At 53.5% G+C, this 6,816-nt stretch overlaps 1 protein-coding gene across 1 annotated transcript in view; it reads left to right on the top strand.

Moving 5' to 3' along the window:
• Nucleotides 1–6,421: 6,421 nt before the first annotated feature.
• Nucleotides 6,422–6,816, top strand: part of CPNE2 (copine 2) — a 44,929-nt gene continuing 44,534 nt past the window's right edge. Inside the window, exon 1 of the mRNA XM_064489141.1 lies at nt 6,422–6,628. The gene's annotated coding sequence lies outside the window, so the exon portion shown is untranslated. The remainder of the gene's footprint in view (nt 6,629–6,816) is intronic.

Here is a 6,816-nt window from a genome sequence, read left to right as displayed (position 1 = left end):
GTCTCTCACCTGAGTCTGATGTGTCCCACCACCTCACCAAGGTCAGAAGTGATTCACCCCCGCCCCCGGGGACTGGAGAGCAGGGCAGACCACAGAGAGAGATGCGGAGAGGAGCACTGGCCTGGGAGTCAGGAGCCATGAGGTCAAGCCCAGACTCTGTCTCCGTATATATCATGTGATCATAGGCAAGTCACCTCCTCTCCAGAACCCACTTGCGCCGTGAGGGTATTATAGAAGCTGTAGTGTTAGAAACAGTCTTTGTTTGACTCGAATTATATTTACAGTTCTTTCTGATTTAATTGTCAATATTTAAAATTGGGACTTTATACTCCAAAGTTCAGGTTTTCAGCTTCTCTTAGGTGCTGGTCCAGCATTCCTACTCAAGAATAACGTGCTGGGGATGTATGACTATGCCCTTTAGATGTGCAAAGAGGCACACATCCCTCAGTCCCCACTACTTCCCAGTGTGACCCCCCTCCCTTGTGCTGCTTGCCTGGTCCTTGGTTTCCACAAGCAGGTGATGCATTAGGGACACAGCTTTGAAAGTCAGATGGGCATGGAATGGAATGTGACTTGACCCCTTGCTGCCTGTCTTTGAGGCCAGGTACTGTTTCTGTATGTTCCTGTAGTAACACCCCATGGCCCCCAGGACTTTTGGAGGAGTCAGGGAAGCAAGATATGCTAAGTCCCCAGTATGAAGAAATAGGTACTGGCTACAGGCTTGTTGCCGTCCCCATTTAGGGTTGAATGTCATATCAAGTAGACAGGTGCTTGAAATGGCAGGAAAACAGCACCCCCTCTCCGTCACCTGCCTGTGGGTTGAACAAATTGCTATCCAGGGAGCCTTCCTCCAGAGCTGCACCCCACTGTGGAAAATGGAGCAGGGAAGGTGCAGTTACTGCTGAGCACCACTGGGGGGCAGGCTGGCCCACTGGCGAGTCCTGAGACAACTTCCTTCACCACTGTACTCAGAAAGAAGTTAGGAGGGGATGCTAGAGGCTGTTCCCACTTGGCTTGGGAAGCAAAGATGTCCTGGCCTGCTTGTGGCTCACTTGGATGTCTTGGCCCTGACCTTTGCCGACCTCTGTGTTGTCCTCAGCCCCCCACTAAGCATGAGGAGAAAGTCCTCCGGCCCAGTGCCAAGCACTCACACCCCACACAGGGACATTCTTATCAGGCCAGCATCAGGGCACACCTGGCTTCAAGTAGGGCCATCAGCCTAGTCATGGGGGAGGGGATGAGCAGGCAGAGGATCCAAGTTTCCCTGGAAAGCTTGAGCCCCAAATTCTGTCCTCCCTCCAGGGAAATGATGCCAAGGGCATCACGATGCACCTCCATGCCGGGGGTAGGGGAGGGGTGCTGGTTTGTACTGCCTCCTCCCCTTGCCTAAGACTGGAGTAGGAATCCCTCAAGGCCTGAGGAGCCCCTGACTGGGGAGGTCACAGCTGAGGAAGGAACAGAGCACCAACTAGAAGCCCCAGGCCAGGTGAACTGCATGCCAGGCAGAGTCCAGAGCTCGGAGGTACTCTTCACTTGCTGCTATTTGTTTTGCTTTTCCCTTCTTTCCCCTTCAGCTCTGCCCAAGTTCTAAACTCCAAACATTGTGCTGCAGCTGCCCTGAAATAAACCACAGCATGGTCAGCACGGGGCCCACGTCAGGTGTAGTCACTTTGCTCATTTTATTAAGATGAGCCACCCGCTTGTTTGGAGTCCAGGACCATTTTTCCCTCCCACACGGCTGAGGTCCAGTCTCCCTGCCACTTTCCTCCCAAATGTAAGCTCAGTTTAAACAGATCCATGAAAACAAAATTCAAAGCAAAGTGAGGCTCTGGGCCAGTAAGCAGCATGATCAGAATGGAGCTTCCCACTTCTGCACATGAATCTTCTCACTCAGAATGTGATCTGGCTGGTAAGTTCCTATGTCTGTTTGCAAGGCTGGGGTCACCTCGTTTTGCTACTTTATCTCTTGGCCTCCATCCTATGGTTTTACAGATTGAATATCTGCCTTTTTTTTTTTTCCTTTTTCCTCTCTTTTTTATTAATTGAGGCACAGTCAGTTTACAATGTTGTGTCAATTTCTGGTGTACAGCACAATGCCCCAGCCATACATGAATATACATATATTTATTTTCACATTCTTTTTCACCATATGCTACTACAAGATATTGAATATATTTCCCTGTGCTATACAGTATGAACTTGTTTATCTATTTCATATATACCAATCAGTATCTACAAATCTTGAACTCTCAGTTTACCCATTCCCATCCTCCTCTCCTCCGGCAACCGCAAGTCTGTAGGATACCTGCCTTTCTGATGGGAGTCACATAACCTTTCCCATCCCCTCAGGTCTCAAATCCTCCCAAATTGCATCCTCCGTCCTTCCCCGAAAACACACAGAGGTCTAAAATCCACTGTCTGGGCCAGTACCTCTCGAACTATAAAAACCATAGTTACAGAAACTGTAATGTGCATTGAATTATCTGAGGATCTTGTTAACACGCAAATTCGGATTCAGCAGATCTGGGGTGGGGCCTGGGGTTCTGCATTTCTAAGAAGACTCCAAGCGATGTCAATGCCGCTGGACCACACTTAGCTTAGTGAAACTGCAGACTGGTGAATGGATCTCAACACTGACTGCACATTAGAATCACCTGGGCAGCTTTTTAAATGCCTGTTTAAAAATAGAGTGGTGTTACTTAGAAAGCTCTCCAGGTGATTCTGCTGTGCAGCCACTGTCGGAGACCTGCTGGTCTGGCACATGCTGCCCCTCAGAGAGGCGAGGCAAGCCTTTACACGTACACCCCTGAATACCCCTGACTTAGTCCTGGTAGATCCTGGTGACCCTCCCTTCCCAGACGAGGACACCGAGACCCCGAGATTTTTCCTAACTTACCCAAAGGCACAAAGCTAGTAAGTGGTAGCACCAGGAATCAAACTGGGTCTTCGCTACTTTTTTCCCCACATTTTTTCTTACAAGTGTTCTTGGGATATAATTGACATACAGCACTGTATAAGTGTCAGGTGTACAGCATAAGCATTTGACTTAAGAGTGTAAAATGATTACCACAGTAAGTTTAGTATCTATATCTCCTGTAGATACAAATAAAAGAAAAAAAAATTTTTCATTGAGAACTCTTAGGATCTCTTTCAACTTTCAAGTTTTGCGACTCTTAATCCCACAGGTGCTGCCCCAGTTTCCTCATCTGTATAGTGAGGGCAGGAGCAAAATGAGACAAGACGCCAGGACCTACTTTCTCAGGCTGCACAGATAACCTTATGGTTAATCTCTGTAGGCCCTCAGAGAGGGTTCTGAATCCTCTGTCCCCTGCCCTGCCTGGTTATAGTTCTGTAAGGCTTCACTTTCCATGACCTCCTCCAGACCCAGAGCCACAATCTCAGTAACAATCTCCTCCATTTTATAAATGAGGCCCAGAGAGGAACAAGACTTGCCTAAGGTCACACAGGCCAGTCTTTAGTGGAGCTCAGATTCCAACCCTGGAACAGGAAGGGAAGGAGGACATTGGGCTGGTCGTGGTTAACTGGTCTATGGGTCTCTGTGTTCCTCAGAGAGAAAGGTCCCCAGGAAGGAGGGAGGGCCATAAGACCTTCCATGCCCTGTTTCTGACCCCTAGCCCCACCCTTGCATGGCCAAGGGCGGTGGCCCCAGCCAGAGCAGGATTTGACCTCTGGACACATCAGAAGCTTCCTGGAAGAGATCTTGCAGTGGCTAATTTACTAAAGATCCTCCCAGGACTGGGCTGGGGGACAGCTGGTTTTCCTCCCACCCCACCCAGCCATCCCAGTGAAGGACTTTACCCCCACCTAGAGTGTCTTAAAGACCCCAGAGCTGGAGTCCTTCCTCCACCTGGGCCCTTGGAAGCCACATCTTGTTCCTCATCCCACACAAGCCCCAGCCCCACCCTGGCTGCCCAGAAATCCACCTTTGCCCTGAGGAGGAGGTGACAGAAGAGGAACTTCCACTATAGAACAAAGGCCAACTGAGGTCCCTGGGTTGAGTCCCCTAGACGAGAAGCATCAGTCTCCTGAGCTGGGCCCGTAGTCACCACCCCTGCACACACATGCATACTCCAGCTGGGGCTGATGGAAATGTCTGGGGCTAACGGGAGGGCCTGGGGAGGGCGGCCTGGGCATCCTGATCCTAGAAAGGGATATCCCTGCGTTAGAGCGACCACAACCCTGGATCTTAGCAATAACAAGAGGCTACCCCGGGTGTCTAGGCATGCCTGGTACTGTGCAAGGCACACTGGGGTCTCACTGAACTCCCACAGTCATCCCATGAAACAAATACTAAATCCATCCTTCCATTGTACAAAGGAGGAAACCGAGGCCCAGAGTGATTGATTGAGTGATCTCACCCAGGCAATATCTGTACTGGCTGGAATTCAAACCTGGGGCCATGACTCTATCTCTGACTTTTCCTCTTTTAAAGCTTTTTTGAGATATAATGCACATAGCCAAGCCTAGGCAGCCACTAATCTACTTTCTTTCTCTATGGCTCTGTCTGGTCTGGACATTTCATGTGAATGGAATCACACAACATGTGGTCTTTTGTGACTGGCTTCTTTCACTTAATGTTTTCAAAGTTCATCCACATTGTGTATATGTCATACCTTTCTATGGCTTTCTCTTGTGCAGAGAGACCACATTTTGTTTATCATTACTCAGTTGATGGACCTTTGGGTTGTTTCCACTTTGGCTATTCTGAAACATGCTGCAATGAACATTCCTGTACAAGTCTTTGTACAGATGTATGTTTTCATTTCCCTTGGGCAGATACCTAGGAGCGGAATTGCTGTGACACCTGGCCTTTATACTCTGTCTCCTTGGCTGGGGATCTGTTATCTTCTTCCCCCTCCACAGGCCCAACTACCTCATCCTTCAGGTCTCCTAGTGGAAGCCTCGCTAATTCTCATGGCTGAACAGGGTCTTCTGGACCACTGTGCCTCCAACCACGTTTTATACAGTAATATAGTTGCCTGGGTCATGGTCTTGACCCTGAGAGGTGAACAACTTGAGAAGAGGGACTCTACACCTGGGTACACCACTGTCTGTCCCAGTGCCTGGCTCGCCTGCTCTGGAGCAAGGAGAAGAGAGGGATTCTGGGGGCCAGATCAATCAGGAAAGGCTTCCTGGAGGAAGAGGGGCTGCAACTGCGTGTTAGAGCGCCTCTAGGTTGGATTGCCCCACAGCTAGGCAGAGGGCTTTGAGGATTTTAGGTGGAAAAAAGATGAGGAGAGCTTAGAGAAAAGAAGGATGGAGGTGGGGGGAGGCAGGCAGGCAGAGAACAAAGCTCAGGGCCCTGGGGCTGTTTAACAGCTGCCCTCTAAGGCTGCAAAGTGCCTGTGACTCAGATGTGGAGGGAGGTTTGCAGACTGCTGCGTGAATCTCCTAGTTAACCCTCACCTGCCTAGAATGGAAAACCCACAACCCAAGCACTTAACTCCCCGTTGCCCGGTCCGTGAGCACCAGGGCCAAGAGCTATAGACGGTGGACGTGGAATTGAGATCCCTGAGGCAGCTCTGTCCCCAGTATTCTGGCTCCACTAAGGCCCTGGATTGAGGTGGGGAGAGAGGCGGGGGAACCGCACATAAATATTGCGGAGTGGTTGGCAGCACGACGCCCAGCGGCAGACGAATTTGTTAGGAATTGGTTGCCTCTTCTAGGGAAAAGAAGGCCATCGCAGAAAGGGGGACTCAGAGCCAAGGTATTCAGGACCGCCTAGCTGCCCTCCCCCTGACTAACCCCAGGCACTGATAGAACTGTCTTTTCATCTCTGTCAGAGAAATACGTATGTGTCATCTTCCCAGTCTCCAGCGGCAAGAAAACGCAGAGCTCTTTTACTATTGGGGTTAAAAAAGGGGGGGGGGGGATAAAAAGGAAGGAAACACTGCGGTCCTAGTGCTGCCCAATACGGCACAGAACCAAACCCGGTGGTGTATCCCCCGAGGGCGCAGGGTTGAGCCCTACAGCCCTTGGGGCTAAGGCCGCAGGCGGCGCCCTAGGGCCTCGCAGGCCGGGCTAAGCCCACCCCTCGGATCCCGCGTCGGCGGCCCTGAGCGCACAGCGCTGGGAACTCGGAGGGGCCCGCGGCTCGGGCGAGGCCGGCCCGGGGAGAGTGCGAAACCGCGGCATTCCGATCCGCGGAGCCCGAGCCTGGAACGTTCGCACCCTCGGCTTCCGGCCTCGAACATTCAGGGCCCCGAGGCGCTGAGAGACCGGAGTCCGAGGCGCGCCAGCCGCGGGCTCGCAGTCGCAGGCGGCGGGCGGGACAGTGCCCCTGCTCCGCCCGCGGGGAACGCTCGCCCCTCCAGGAAGCGCCCGCCTCGCCTCCCCACTTCCCTCCCCACGCCCGCCCCCTCCTCGGCCGAGGGAGGAGCCCGAGCGGCTGCCGACGCCCGCCAGCCCGCCTGGCCCGGGAGGAGGACCCGACCGCGAGCAGCTGGGAGCGCACGCGAGCTGGCCATGGCCGCGCGGGCTGCGCCCTGAGCCCGTCCCGCGCCCGCGGGCCCGGCCGAGCAGGATAGCGCCCAGGGATGCCCCGGTGGCCCGGAGCGCGGGGAACGGCAGCCGCGCGGTGAGGGCGGCGGCGCCCGCGGAACCCGCGGTGAGTGGGGCCCCGGCGGGCAAGGGGCGGGCGGGGCGCCCTGGCTCGAGAACTCGAGTTCGGCCCTGAGGCTCGGCTTCTGGCGCCGGTGGCTGATTGGAAGGAAGCTGGGCTCCGCCTTAGGGGCTGCGGAGCCCCAAGCCGTAGCCACCCGCGTGTCCCCGGACTCCGGCGTTTGGGTGACTCAG

Source organism: Camelus dromedarius, chromosome 9, assembly GCF_036321535.1.
Source record: "Camelus dromedarius isolate mCamDro1 chromosome 9, mCamDro1.pat, whole genome shotgun sequence".
Lineage (NCBI taxonomy): Eukaryota > Metazoa > Chordata > Mammalia > Artiodactyla > Camelidae > Camelus > Camelus dromedarius.
This window is presented reverse-complemented; position numbering and strand designations above follow the sequence as displayed.